Source organism: Sciurus vulgaris (assembly GCF_902686455.1).
Source record: "Sciurus vulgaris genome assembly, chromosome: 8".
Taxonomy (NCBI): domain Eukaryota; kingdom Metazoa; phylum Chordata; class Mammalia; order Rodentia; family Sciuridae; genus Sciurus; species Sciurus vulgaris.
In genome coordinates, this window is record NC_136468.1 from 47712699 (window position 1) to 47728555 (window position 15857).

At 38.9% G+C, this 15857-nt stretch overlaps 1 protein-coding gene across 5 annotated transcripts in view; it reads right to left on the reverse strand.

Annotated features, from left to right (window-relative positions):
* Positions 1–2078, reverse strand: part of DYNC1I1 (dynein cytoplasmic 1 intermediate chain 1) — a 294747-nt gene extending 292669 nt beyond the window's left edge. For 2 of the 5 annotated variants that reach the window (XM_079152251.1, XM_079152248.1), the window contains exon 1: positions 1828–2078. The gene's annotated coding sequence lies outside the window, so the exon portion shown is untranslated. Of the gene's footprint in view, positions 1–1407; positions 1725–1827 lie in introns of those variants that run through there. The other 3 variants (XM_079152252.1, XM_079152250.1, XM_079152249.1) reach the window with 2 other exon arrangements.
* Positions 2079–15857: the final 13779 nt, after the last annotated feature.

Consider the following 15857-nt stretch of genomic DNA (forward strand, 5'->3'; position numbering starts at 1 on the left):
TAAAAAGCATGATGACAGAAATTCTGAGTGGCTTCTTCTTGACATCTCAGAAGATGGTCAGAAACTGGGACCACAGATCAATTAAGTATACAAACTCTGTTTCTTTGTCCTGTGGATTGAGTTTCTCTTTTCGGACCATGTCCTTAAAAGTAATTATGCTTAATGAGGCAAACCTTTAATGGCCATGCAGTCTTGAGCATGTTTTCAGTAGGAAAGCAGCAGGAAAGGCCAGGAGTAGGCTGCAGGCCACCCCTCTCCTCTTCAAGGGGACTGTGCATGGGAGACTGCAGCATCTTGACCAAGAGTAGAGGAAGCAGGTATATCTATGCCCGAGACCAAAGGCAAGGAAGAGATGCTAGGGATATTCTACACCGGAAACAGGGTGTAAAGCTGGGACAGGCTGGAAGAATCCTCTTTGAACCTCTACCACATTGCAGAAACATCCCAGGGATTCTTAGAGGAATAGCTCCTGGGGCACTGATTCCCCAGATCTTAAGAAACCCAGAGAGCTGGTTCCATTGAACAGAACATGGTGCCTTAAAGCTAGAAGTATCAGATTTCATTTCATTGAGAATCATGATCAGAACAGAGTCTAAACCCTTCGTCCACACCAAACCTCAAAGCAAACTTGGCATTGTAAACAATCAGAGGGAGCATTACTCAGATTCTTACTGGTGACCTCAGGATGCAATCTGCACATGTTCCTTTTTCAAATTTTTTAATACTTGTCAACATGCTTCTCTATGATTTCCCCATTTCACCAAAGTTAAGTACACAGACAGTCACCCATATCTGTGCTAACAGTGGCCAAGGAGGGCCACTCAAGTTAACTCTTAGCAATGTCCTCTGCTGGTCTGGATGTTTGGAAGCAATTTTTCACAACTCTGAACTGCAGTAAGTCTACAGTGCACACTTGAAAGGCATTCCAGGCAAGAAAATGGCTGGCTACTTTTTCCTGCTCCTTGCTTAGGTGTGTAGAGACCAGGATAACAAACATATTCCATCTTCTTTCTTTTTGTGGACTCTCTGATCTCCTAAGAAATTTCCTGTCCTGGTCCTGGGTCTCTGTTTAACCTTATTAGCCAAGGTACAAGTCATGAGACTCCTGCACACTCAGTCCTCATCAGGGCTGCCAGAATCGCTGCCCTTAGGATGACGACGCACAGATTTCTAAGGCCAGAGCGATTCGAAGTAGGAGTGGGGGAAGGAAAGCCAAGCAGCCAGGAAAGTGTTTATCAAAATACATACCTCAGTCACACTTTTTTGCAGCAGAGAGAAATTGGCATTTTCTTGTGTGAGTGTTTAATTAAAGCCCTGCTGGAAGTGCATTCGCTCCCTGAGACTTGGCGGGTAGGCATGGAAGAGCTTTGCAGACAGCTCGAAAATGTAATCAAACAGCATCCTTACCCTTCCCTCTATAGCTCCCCCTCCCCCAGGGGCCGTCAGCTGGTGGCCCACAGGGGTGCCGATTTCACAGATGCTCGCCTTCTGCTCCCCGGGAGAAGACTGGGGCGGGGCGCACTAGGATGCCCCTCCCAGTTTACAAGGTGGGCGACAAGGTGATGACTCTATGACCCTGCCTCCTCCGCCCGCCTCTGGGCTCCTCTCGGGAAACTGCAGCAGGGACTTCCGCTGGGGGGCTCCAGGAGCATCTGGGCGCAACGGAGTACGCAGGAGCCTGAGAAGGGGGCCCAGGCAAGGTCCAACGGTGGCTGCCGCGGTTGCTGCTACTGCCCCACTCTCAGTGCCCAAGGCACTCGGGCTCGGAGGTGTGGGGAGGGGCGCGGAGGCTGCGGCGCGGAGACGCGACCTCAGCTGGGGCTTTACCTGGACGCGCTTTGCAGCGGCGGCACTGGACTCTGGAGCGCGGAGGCAGCTCCCGGGCTGCGGCGGCGCGGGCGGACTGGAGGGCGGCGGGCCCGGCGCGGGCAGGATGTGCTGTCTCACGCTGCGCCGGCCGCTCGGCTCGCGCTCCTCCGGGAGCGATCACTTCCTCTCTCTCCGAGCCTGACACTGACAGCTCCCGAGCACCCAGTCTGCGGGGCTCGCCCCGCCCCCGGCCCACGCCCTCCACGCCCGGTGCCCCTCCCGTGGGAGTGCCTGCCTCCAGCTCTCCAGCACCCGCTCCAGCGTGGAGCGATGCACCCGCCCAGACGCTGATGGCGAGGGGGGGACTTGGGGAGGTCAATTCGTCTATCCCTCTGCCATGGGCAGGACTCACACCTGAGTTGCTGCAAACAGAAGCGCTTCAGTGTTTTGGCAGCTCCAGCCGACTTGCCACCATTGAACAACTTTCACTGCCAGACAGCTAAACTTTAAGGTCATTTAAAAAAGAAAGCTCAGATCCACCCGCTATTCACAGGGACCTCCCAATCTGATGGATCCCAGTTTTCCCCAGAAGGAAACACACACAGCTTGCTTCCACGTTGTTTCTTAGAGTCCTAGCTTTAAAAATCTGAGTAAACATTCTTGGACTCCCCCTAAGTTTGTCATAATAGTTAAGTTATAAGACTGAGAAATGGAGTTTGGGATGCTAATCAATGCGGTGGGTACCATTTTGTAAATAAGTTTTTCTTCAAGTTCCTTAGCCATCAGGTTCCTTACATGGAAGAGAATGTAAGATAGTGTAGGGCAGGGACTGATTTTTGCTATGTCTTTAATATGCACAACGGTGTTTTATGCATACTATTTATGTTTACTAATTGACAAGGACTACAGTAATTTAAAATAAATATAGATTCGATTATGAATTCAATATCAATAACACTGAGTTGCTGAGCTCCCACTACCTGCACAGCATTTTTCTAGAAGATTCACACAATGAAAGAATGAGGAATATACAGTTTCTCTTCTCACAGGGGCTAAAATCCAGTTGAAGGTGGAAGAGTAAAGCAATATAATTAAAGGCCATTGTGAATATGCATAAAATCTGAGTTGGAAAGCTTATTGTTTGTTAAGGTAGAAATGTAGAGAGGAGAGCATTTCTAGCCACAAAAAAAAAAAAAAAAAAAAAAAAAAACAGAAAAGAAACTACACAAAATGTGCTTAGCAAATGTCAAGTGGGTCAATATGTTGGAGAATGACAAACTCTTAGAAGATATGACTGGAGACTTAAAAGAGACTGAAGAGCAAATAATGAAGAGCAACTGAAGGCATTTGAGCAAAGAATGGTACTCATGAAGTCATCAGAGGGTATCTCTGGCAAAGGAATTGGAACGAAGAGACTGGTTTGAAGTTCCTTATAAGAATCCAGGCCTGGATTAAGAAGACCTGACTTTGTCAAGTTGCATTCATCTGGAATAGCTTGTAATATAGGCCCAGCACAAATTAAGGCCTTGATTAAAATTCAATGATAACAACCCCACTTTGGATTATCTATTCAAAAGAATCCCAAGTAGGATCTCAAAGAGATATTTGGATACTTATGTTCACTGAAGCATTATTTATAATAGTCAAAAGGCAAAAGCAGCCCAAATTCCCATTCATAGATGAAAGTATAAAGAAAACGTAGTGTGTACATGTTATGGTTACATATGAGGTGTCCCCCAAAAACTCATGTGTGAGACAATGCAAAAAGGCTCAGAGGAGAAATGGTTGTAAGAGTCTTAACCCAATCAGTGATTTAATCCCCCCATAGGGATTAACCCAGTGTTAACTGACCTGGTAGAGGGTGGCTGAAGGAGGTGGAATTGGGTGTGGCTTTGAGTATATGTTTGTTTCTGGCTAATGGAGTTTCTCTGTTTCCTGATCACTATGATGTGAACTGCTTCCCTCTGCCACTTTCTACTGCCATGATTAGCCTCACCTGGAGCTTGGAGGAATGAGGCCCTCCTTCTATGGACTAAGATCTCAGAAACCGTGAGCCCTCAAATAAACTTTTCCTCCTCTACAATTGTTCTGATTGGATCTCTTAGCCACAGCAGCAAAAAAGCTGACTAAAGCAGTACATATAATACAGCTTCAAAAAGAGGGAAATTCTGTCACGTGCTACAACATGGATTAACCTGGAGGATATGACACCAAGTGAAATAAACCAATTACAGAAGGAAAAATACTGTGTGATTCTACTCATATGAAGTATCTAAAGTAATCAAAATTATAAAACAAAGTATAAAGTTGGTTGCCAAGGGCTGGGAGGAAGTGGGAGGAGAAATTGGTGATTAATGAATAAAGTGTCAGTTTTGCAAGATAAAAAAGCTCTAGAGCTCTTCAGCACAATGGCATGAATACAGTACTAAACTATAACTTAAAAATGGTTGAGATGATAACTTAGTTTATGTGTTTTTATGGCAATAAAAATAGTCATAAAATATTTTCATTATCAAGTACCCAGGTATAGCACAGATACTGTGGTACTGGAAAGAACCAAGATATTAATGGTCTTTATTTTCCAGAGACTTGAAGCATAATGAAAAGATCCAACTGACTTAATATGAAGCAGAGTAGGAAAAGCATATTATTCCTTGAAGACATCTGCCATGAAAGACTGGGAAAGGGAAAATAAGCTCCAGTTGGGTATCCTTCCATCTGGAAGGCCTTGTTGAGCGATTCTGGGAGCAGTTGTATAGTTAGACACACGTTGCAAAAGATGATGACTGGGGTTAGAGATCAGGCAGAAAAAGCAGCATCAACCTTTTGAAAAAAATCATACTTTTTTTTTTTTAACAGCAATTCTAGGCTTACAAAAAAAAATTAGCTGAAACAGAGTTCTCAGATATCACCTTCTTAATGGTCTTCCTACAGTTTCCCCTATTATTAACATCCTGCAATAGTGTGATATATTTGTTAAAATTGGTGGGCCAATATTGATATGTTATTACTCAGGTCTGTGATATACACTGGAGTTCACATTTGGTGTTATGCAGTTCTGTAAGTTTTGATAAATGCATAATGTCTTATATACAGCATCACAATATCACACACATTTGTCTGTCCCTCTGTGCTCCACCTTGTTTTTCCTTTTTCTCCCTGCCCTCAAAGTCTGGCAACTACTGCTCTGTTTACTGTCTCTACCTGTTATCCTTTTCCAGAATGTCATATGGTTGGAATATACAGTATACAGCCTTTTCAGGCTGATTCCTTAGTCTTAGAAATATACACTTTGATATCCTCCACATATTTTAATGAATCAATAGCTCATTTCTTCTTAGCTCTGAATAACATTCTAATTCTGATTTATCAATTCGCCTATTGAGGGATGTGTTGGTTGCTCCTGATTTAGGGTAACTATGAATAAAACTGCTAAAACACTAATGAGCAGGGCTTTGTGTGTATTTAAGTTTTCAACTCATTTTGGAAAATACCTGTGTGTGACTACTGGATCATATGATGAGCCTAATATTTAGTTTTAATATTTTATTAAATATAAAATATTTAGCCTAATATTTTCCATCTGCTTATCTTCTTTGGCGAGGTATATGTTCAGATCTTTTACCCATTTTATAAATTGAGTTATTTTCTTACTGTTAAATGTGAAATGTCCTTTGCATATTTTAGTTATAAATCTTCTGTCAGATTTATGTTTGCAAATATCTTCTCCATTCTTTAGCATGTCTTGTCTTCTTTTAGCCATATCTTTCACAGAGCAGATGTTTTTAACTTCAACAAAGAATAACATCAATTTTTTTCTATTCACAGGTCTTGTTTCTGGTGTTTTATGTAAAAAGTTATCACCAAACCCAAACCTAAGAATACATAGATTTCTTTCTGTGTTTTTGTCTAAAGTTTTATAGTTTTGCATTTTGCATTTAGGTTTATTATCAAGTTTGAGTTAATTTTATGAAAAATGTTATATCGTGTCCATATATATATATATGTCCATATATATATCTGGTATGTATCTGTGTGTGTGTGTGTGTGCGTGTGTGTGTGTGTGTACATACATATATATGGCCATGTGAATGACCAATTGTTTCATCACTATTTCTTGAAAAAGACTCTGTGAAGCATATTTTTTCCTTTTGGTTGATATTTAACTGGAGGAATCTTTAAGGCATTGTCATGTGGTACTGGCCAAACTAGCTCTTTACAACAACATGCCTGTAATCTGACAATTCCAGAACCTCTGTTCTGGACTAGAGAATAGTGAATTAAAGACAGTGCATCTTACATTATTCGACAATCTGAAAAGTTAAATCTAGTTACCTTTTGTATCACATAAACCTATACATAATGCTGATACTCTATAGTTCTGGGCTGAATTATTTGTATTAAATGTACCCACTAGCTTGTATGTCAGATTTTCAAATGCTGAATTTCCTAAAAACAATGGACACTATCATGCAGTGTAAAGGGACATCAGAATAAGGAGAGGAATTCTTCTATGTGAAATAACATTTCTCAACTCCAGCATCAAACCTTCCCTCTTATGAGAATGAGTGCCAAATCTGAAATGTTATGTACTTTCACCCAGTCTCAAGCATACCTTAGAGACAGAAATCACTTTGAGATGAAAATGAAGTCTTTGATAAAAATTTCATGAAGAAAATATTTAAAGCCTTTTGCACACTTAATAATGCTCATTGCAATGCACCTGTTTTATGTCTTAAGCTAGTTATTGCTCCTATGGTTGAAAGAAGGTCTCAACAAAGAAGTTAAATAGCTACTGCCAAATAGACTGGGCAAATTGCTGACTTGCTGGCCATTTAGAAGTTCCTTAGAGCCCTCCAGAGAGACAATTTTGTGTCTGAGTTATACTCTGGAATCATACTGTGGGTGCAAACTAAGTCTGCCACTGACCGATTTCAAAACCAATGTTTGTGTAAGTTACTAGACTCCTCTGGGACTCAAATCTCCTAGAAGTCTGAAAGAAACAATAATATTTGTCTACTGTGATATTTCAAGGACTTATCAATGTGAGGCACTTGGCACAGTCCCTAGCACATAATTAAAAACATTCAATAAACGTTAACTAGAGTTGCCTGTTTATAACCCAGCCTGCATGAAAAGTACAAAAGTAGAGCTTTGTACCCTCTAGATTCATGTCCAAACTGTGACATTACCTGACTTCAGGGACCACTCAGACTTTAGGGCCCTACCAGCCTTCAAGACAGAATCCTCTGCTTCAGTGCAGTGTTGTTCATCAGTGCTGGACGCAAGTGTGGCCCCACAGTTTCCAAACTGCTTTTCTGGAGACCCACTTATACCGGTTCCACCAATGCTTTAGATACCTAGACCCTTCAGATCTTCCCAGAATCTCCTTTGGAAGTTATTTCCCAGTTTGTTTTATCTGGGTTGGAATAAATAAAACCGAAGGTTTACCTCAGTTGTCCAAAGGTTCTAAAAATCACATAAAAGAATTGTGAGCCATCCTATCCAGTTAAAAACGTGAGACACCAGAGAAGAAAAAATTGCTTGAAAATATTTTTAAGTTAGGATGGCACATACTCTACATCATGCTAAGAATAAACACCCATGAAGAAGTTAATTGATGTGATTCTACAATATATACCATGAGAAATTATACCCCATTTATGTATGATATATCGAAGTGCATAAATGCATTCTACTTTCATGTATAAGTAATTGAAACAAATAAAAAATATTTTAGAAAGAAGTTAATTGAAACCACTGCCAATGTCATTATGCTTTTGTGTAGGATATAGCTGATGACAGATACAGTTGGTTTATTTTTTCATTATATGACTGAAGCTGGTCTGTTTGTGCCAAAGCAAAACAATACTAGAGGTCCCAAACCATGTTTGAAAATTTATTGAAAATCTAAGAGTGACTTAGGAGAAATCAATGATTCCCCATTCATTTAATGCAACTCCTGCTTTTTGTCTTCTGTACATTTTTCATTAATGGACATTGCTTATGCTTTTGTACTGTAGGAACAAGAAACTGCATCAAATAAACAAACTCACATGTGCATGCAGAGAATTCATCTTCAGTTTTAAAAGAATGAGCTAAGGGATGTCCCCTGTGTGGCTTCAGATTTTTCTAAATGCTCTTTGGAAAACTTCCAAATGTAACTACAATTATACTATAATTACCTAGATTTGTGGTAAAATTGTACCCTAATCACTAATATGCCCACTCCCTTCACTCTTGCCTGTGTGTCTGTCCCTCCTCCTGTTCCCTCCTCCTTACACTTCCTTGATCAGTTTTTCTTTCAAGGATGATATTAAGCCAAAATGCATGTTTTTAACAATCAATAATCAAATATGCAACAAAAATTAAGATCTTTAGATCTTTCAGTAATCATTTTAAGTACATACACTTACGGAGAAAAAACTTCAATGATTTGCATTATGGATCCAATGATCCATAATTTAAATATAAATTATTTATGTTTTCTAAAATTCACTTTCTGTCATCATCTAAAGAGAAACATTTATTTTTCCCTGGTGTGAAATCAATCTGCATATATACATTTCTTTGTGTTCTGCCTCATTCCTTATTTTGAAATTTTATTTCTGGAAATCAAATAAGCCTACTTTGTCAAAAAATAAAATAAACCACATTTTTGCACATTGCTTCTCTAGAAAGATACTTCATAGTTTTTTGTAACCACTACTCAGAAAGACTGATTCTAATAGAGAAGTGATACACCTGTCTGCTCTAACTGCCCCACACTCTACAGTTATCTGTATTTACATACACACATATTGGTACTATGTGTATGCCTTTGACGTGAGTCTGAGCATTTTTGTGTGTGTGGTGCTTCCTTATTTGTTATATGTCATGTGCTAATTCTTTTTTAATAATTTATTTATTTTGATTCATTGTAAACAAATGGGGTACAACTTGTTTCTCTGGTTGTACATGAAGTAGAGTCATACCATTTGTGTACATGTATCTAGGGTAATGATGTTTGTCTCATTCTGTTATGTGCTAACTCTTAAAATCATTTGACTCTAAGAAGTAAAATCCAGATATTTTATGTATTTCAGAATACAAATTTTATGTTTCCCACTTAATGCTCTTCCTTCTTATCCTTTTTTCATAATAGAGCTATACTTTAAGAAAAAAAATTATAAAAGTTTATATCAAATAACACAATTTTCTGGTATTAATGTATAAATCAGAAATGTTACATAGAGGTTAAGAACTCAGGCTTTGAAGTCAGGTGTACCTAGGTTAAAACTAGTTCCTATGATTAACTAGCTGTGTTATTCTGTGCAAATTGCTTAAACTCTTTAAGTTTCAACATTATCATCTATAAAATGGGTGTGATAGTCCCCATCTCTTAAAGTTGTTATAAAGATTGAATGATCTGTTTAAACTGTGTATGTCATCCTGATTCAGTTTGGTAGGATCATATGTCTCTAGAAATTTGAAAATGTCTTCAAGATTTTCTATTTTGTTGGAGTATAGATTTTCAAAATAGCTTCTAATTATGTTATGTATTTCAGTGGTATCTGTCATGATATTTCATTTTTCATCAAAAATTTTAGTAATTTGAATTTTTTCTCTCCTCTTCATTAGTGTGGCTAAGGGTTTATCTATTTTGTTTACTTTTTTAAAGAACCAACTTTTTGTTTTGAATTGTTTCTTTTGTTTCAATTTCATTGATTTCAGCTCTGATTTTAATTATTTCTTGTCTTCTACTATTTTTGGTGTTGTTCTGTTCTTCTTTTTCTAGGGCTTTGAGATGTAATGTTAGGTGATTTAATTGTTGACTTTTTATTCTTTTCTTGAATGCATTCCATGCAATGAATTTTCCCCTTAGTACTGCTTTCATAGTGTCCCAGAGATTTTGATATGTTGTATCATCGTTCTCATTTACCTCTAAGAATGTTTTTTATCTACTTCCTGATGTTTTCTGTTATCCATGCTTCATTCAATAGCATATTATTTAGTCTCCAGATGTTGGAGTAGTTTCTGTTTTTTATTTTGTCATTGATTTCTAAATTCATTCCATTATGATCTGATAGAACACAAGGTAGTATTTCTATTTTTTTTTTTGCATTTACTAAGGGGGACTTTGTGGCATAACATATGGTCTATTTTAGAGAAGGATTATCAAGAACACAATCAATAATAAGTGTTGGCGTGGATGTGGGGGGAAAAAGGCACACTCATACATTGCTGGTAGAGTTGCAAGTTGGTGCAGCCACTCTGGAAAGAAAATGGAGATTCCTCAAAAAACTTGGAATGGACCCACCATTTGACCCAACTATCCCACTCCTCAGTTTATACCCAAAGGACTTAAAATCAGCATACTACAGTGACACAGCCACATCAAAGTTCATAGCAGCTCAATTTACAATAGCTAGATTGTCAGACCAACCTAGATGCCCTTCAACAGATGAATGGATAAAGAAACCGTGGTATATATACACAATGAAATATTACTCAGCCATAAAGGAGAATAAAATCATGGAATTTGCTGGTAAATGGATGGAGTTGGAGAATATCATGCTAAGTGAAATAGTCCAACCCAAAAAACCAAAGGTCAAATGTTTTCTCTGATAAGTGGATGATGATACATAATGGAGGGGGTGGTGGGAGGGCAGAGAAGAATAAAAGAACTTTGGATGGTGTAGAGGAAATGGGGGGGGGGAGGAAAGATAGTGGAATGAGACAGTATTACCCTATGTATACGTATGATTACATGAATGGTGTGAATCTACATTGTGCACGACCATAGAAATGAAAAGTTGTACCCCATTTGTGTACAATGAATCAAAATGCAGTCTGTAAAAATAAAAATTTTTAAAAATGATTGAATGAAATAAAGCTTATAAATAACTTGATAGAGTGATTGGCACCTAGTAAATACTAAATGAATATCTGATGTTGCTATTGGTATATAGGAGGCCATAGAAAAAATAGAAAGTTTGTCCAAGTGTTAATGGTGTCTGTTCTTGGTAATTATAGATTTCTTTTCTTTTGAATTTAATCTTATTTTTCTAATTGTTCCATGACAAATATAAATTTTGTGTTTCAACAAGCCCGTTAGATACCAGGAATCATTCCAGTAACAGTGTTAAGTCACTTAAACACAACAGGAGATCATACTATAAGCTTCCTCTTGAAACTCCCTACACATTACACTAAATCCCGTCAGTTGGCAGTGATTATAATATGTATTTCAGACATTAGAAACAGCAAGCTGCAGATACACAAAGTGTTGCACTTTCTTGTCAAAAGAAGAGTCAAGATGAGAATAGAGTTCACGTGACTGAGGATGGGTGTGCCCTCTCATTTCCTGGTGAAACACCAAGTTTCGCAGTCTCTTTCTGCTTACTCCGTCTAATACATAGCACTTAGGTGGTGGTTGTGTCCCTCTGGTTCCATTGCAATGCAATGAGCCAAGAAAGACTCCCTCCCCAGGGGTTCTACCATGATCTACTGCAGTCATTGCTCCGGTCTTTCCTTGGGGGACTTGTCCTTCACACTAGTGCTGGGGTGGAGCCATACAGGCACTGGTGGTCTTGCACTGCCATGTCTTCAATGTCCTACATTTCCTTGGTAGTCAGGTAAAATTCTTTGTGGAGGATGATATAATTCACATGACTGACAAGATTATTTTTAAAAATATAGCTAAACTACAATTTATAAGTTTAATATTTCCATTTACATTTCTAGCATGAAAATCAATTTGCACATGAGGAATTCTTTGGTGCTCTGATGTTCCCACTTAAGAATGGGATCTTAATGCCCACTTGGACCATTTCTCTACCTTTTGGTTATATCGACCAAAGTGTAAAAGATTTTTAAATTTGTTTTAGATTGAACACTTTCTTATTGCAAATATGTATGTATGTACGTATATACTCAAATGTTGAATAGTGGTCTGTGAATAAAAAGATGATTCATGAGCATTGAAAAAAGTTTAATCTATGTCCATTTGTCATTGGGCCTTGGGGTCACTTTTTTCTTACCTTGCATGAAACTATTTAATAACAGTAGTAGTGAACCAACTTTTCTTCACAGTATTTTTTCAGCTCAATTTTTCCTCTTTCGGCTAAAAAAATTTTATTTAAGTACTTTTAAGAAAGATTTTTTCTTATGAAAGTTTAACATATGGACTAAAAGGAAAAGATTAAATATCATAAGCTGTTTAAAACTATTATGTCTTTCATTACTTTGACATCCTTAATATTACTTCATCATTTTTAACTTAAACTTTCTCCCCTCACTAATGGCTCACATTGATGGAGATAAATTGCTGGAGTGTTCAAATAATTTCTTAACATTCTTACTTGTCAAATATGAATAAGGTCATACAAGACCATGTTAAATGCTATGATTAGCATCAAGAGTCTGAAAGTCTTTTCTGTATAGTAAAAATTTTACTCTAAATTTTAAAAAAGTATACTACAAATTACTATAAATAAGTTTATACTATAAATTTGTACTATACATTACTATAAATTTTAAAAATTAAATTTTTGTATTTTGAGGAAAATTATTTCAAAACATTTGAAGTCCAGAAATTAATAGAATTCAAAGTTTTGTTCAACAAACCCAACAAGTGTGTATTTTATGTTTCATTTTCATGATAGAGAGTAGGAGAGAGAAAGGAGAAGAGAAGAGAGGAGAGTAAAGGAGAGGAAGAACAGGAAAGCACAGAGAAGTTCCAAAGAAACAGAAAACAAACAAACAAAAAGGCAGGGAGTCAGTGAATTCTGAGACTAGTCCCAGTATAATATAATTTCCCTGATGCATATTATTTCAATCATTTTTGAACCTTGGATCAATATTAATGGGCTTACTAAGAATTTTTAAATGTTCCCTTTTCCACTGGGAAACATGACTTGATTTTATTTTTAAGCATTGAGATTTATTAGTAGTATAAAAGTTTGTTTACCAATGGAATTCTGAGAACTTTAGGCATAAAAGAATAAGTTAGAGTTGACACACTTGCTTAACTTCTAATAATGTCCTGTCCAAGAATTTAATAAATACAAAGCCTCAGTAGCCCTTTGAATTGCATAGCTCATTAAATTGCTGTTTTGTTTTGTTTTGTTTTCCTTGTGCCAAATCATGGCCACCTTATTCCACATTATTATTATTTTATTATTATTATTTTGGAGAGGGCTGGTTTACTAAGGATTGATCTGGGGGCTCATTACCATGGAACTACTTTTGTAGTCCTTTTTTTCTCTGTGACTAACAGACCTGACAAGAACAACATAAAGGAGGTAAAGTTTATTTGAGGGCTCATGGCTTCACAGGTCTCAGTTCACAGATGGCCAACTCTATTCCTCAGAACCTGAGGTGAGGGAGGACATCATGGTGGAAGAGTGCAGCAGAGGAAAGCAGCTGTGGACATGGTACCAGGAGAGAGAGGGACAACACTTCCCTCACCACAAAGGCACGCCCCCCAAAACCCACCTCCTCTAGCCACAGTTCACCTTCCTGCAGTCACAACCCAGTTAATCCCTGTCAGGGCATTAATGCACTGATTAGGTTGGGACTCTCATAACCCAGTCATTTTACCTCTAAACTTTCTTGCGTTGTCTCACACATGAGTTCTTGGGGGACACCTCATATCTAAACTGTAAGGGCTACATCCACGCCCTTTTAAAACTTTTTATTTCGAGACAGGTCTTGCTAAATTTCTTGGGGCCTTGCTAAGTTGACCAGGCTGGCCTTGAACTTGTAATTCTCCTGCCTCAGTCTCCCTGGTTGCTAGGATCCAGGTGTGCACCACCACTCCCAGCTCCACAGTATCTAAAACCAGAATCAGAGTCTACTTTGTGAGACTTTATCTCCAAGTCAGATATAGTTTCTAAAAATATTCTATCAAGCACAATTTATAAGAGAAAATTATTTAAGGGACGAAGAAATTGGGAAAATCAATATTTTAACCATCATTCAGAAATTGTCAATTATCTTTTAAAACTTTGGTTCAAAGATCCTGTAAATGAGCATGCTAGAGTGGCAGGAGAAGAGAGCAAGAGAGGTTTGTTTGCTTGTTTGTTTGTGCTGGGGCTCAAACTCAGGTCTTAATGCTTGCTATGAATATGCTCTACCACTGAGCTACATCTCCAGCCCCAGGAGACACCTTTTCAATTGATTAAAATATCATCAAAGCAACAAATGAAGCATTTTGAACATTCTGGATATGATCCATCCACAGCTATGCCCAAGAACGGGTGTATATTTTCTAGGAAGAGCAAAACTTAGCTTGTAGCATCATTTCTACTTTTCAAGTAAAAGATGTGTGTGCCAAATTATTTTTATCTGCCTGCCTTAAAATTACCTGATGTTAGCACTTAAAATATTTTGTAAGTTGTTCTCTCAAATGTGGGAAAAATTAGAGGGTTTTGAACAAATACATTTAATAAATGACCATTTGACTCTTCTATTATTTATTTTTTAAAAAATCATTATACAATTTATTTATGCCACAAATTTCAATTAATATTTTAAAATTATTAGTATTAACTGAGGAGAACATGGCAGCAGGGGCGGTAGGGGCAGCCTTCGTGTGCTCAGGTCTGAATCACCAAGGGAGGAGGCAGTGGAGGGACAGGTGGCCACAGTGTTGGTGGTCTTAGCTGTGGCAGAGGAGAGTCTCCATTATCTCCGCCCAACACAGAGATACGCCTTCAAGCCTCCGCCTCTCATATACCCTCCGTTGACCACAGGAGAGCTTGCTGTTCAGGAGAATCCCTCCACAAAGCTCTTGGAGTGCCAAGACATCCGGGCTGAGAAAGGAGAGTTTTCCAGGTTCTACAAGGTGGGCTGTAGTGTCGTTTTCAAAAGAGGGCTCAGAAGAATGGAGGGCAATGAGGTTTTCGTTATCATCAGAGTGCTCCAATTTAGATGGAGACAAGTTCTCAGCATGGGACTGTTTTGCAAGACTTGCACTGTCAGTGCTTCTGGTCACTGGGACATTAGCAGACAACCCACCAGGGCTATCCACCAGAGACAAAGTGGCTTCAGGTTGGAGAACAGATTGTATTTCTTGACTGTCATGTGGTGGAGGAGAAGTTGGAACAGGTGGTTGAGGTGGGAAATGATCTACTGGAAGTTTCGAACTCAAGGGAGGAACAGGCTCTGGTGGCAGAGAGTCACCCAGTGATGAGGACAAAACTAGGCCAGTTAAAAAAGTGACTTGGTCAGGTGAGAGTTCAGAAGAAGGGAATGGAGTTGGCTTAGACAAAGGGACTGATGAAGCTCCTTCGGGATTGCTGAGACACAGCAGACAGAAAAACTGATGACTCTTTCACAGACGTTAATGGAAGGCACATGGGACACAGGATTAACAGCATCTTCCAAGGATGCCTTACAGAGCGGTTGACTGACCTTAGCTGTTGTTCTATATTACACACTCCGCAGAGGGGGTCTGGACATAACAGTTGCCGAAAGTGGATGATATCACTACTCTGGCCTGAGGGGCTTTTCAGAATAGAAAGCAGCTTCCTCCCCTCCTCTGCTTCTCTCCAGCAAGTTCTCCAACCTGGAAAACTTAAAATACTCCACTTTTCCTCTTCCTTGTGTCCTGACGCTTTTAGATGTCTTCATTTTTCTTGAGTGTTGGTAAAAATAATTTCAATACCTGGAAGCACAGTCATAGAAAAAGCAATACCAATCCACTCAGAAAGGTACATTTGGGGTCAATATCCCAAGAAATTGAACCACGATCAACCATGGTTCAGTATGGCTATTCAGAAAAGAGAACATTCTTCATTGTCTGAATCACACAGCTGCCAAAGGCAAATGAATCCTGAGGATGCCTGGGCTTGTCTACAGTTCCAGGCCTACATCACGGAGCATTGAAGAGTCACAAAGGGAAAGGGTTCTGAGGGCGGGGGAAGGGAAGACTTGAGGAGGGTGTGCACCTCCCCCACCGGCCCACCAGCCAGCACATCCCCCTGCCCATGTCTGTTGTTCCATTTCCCACTCCACCCTTCCTCACATTGTGTCTTCATTACCTCAGGGGACATTCCTGTTTA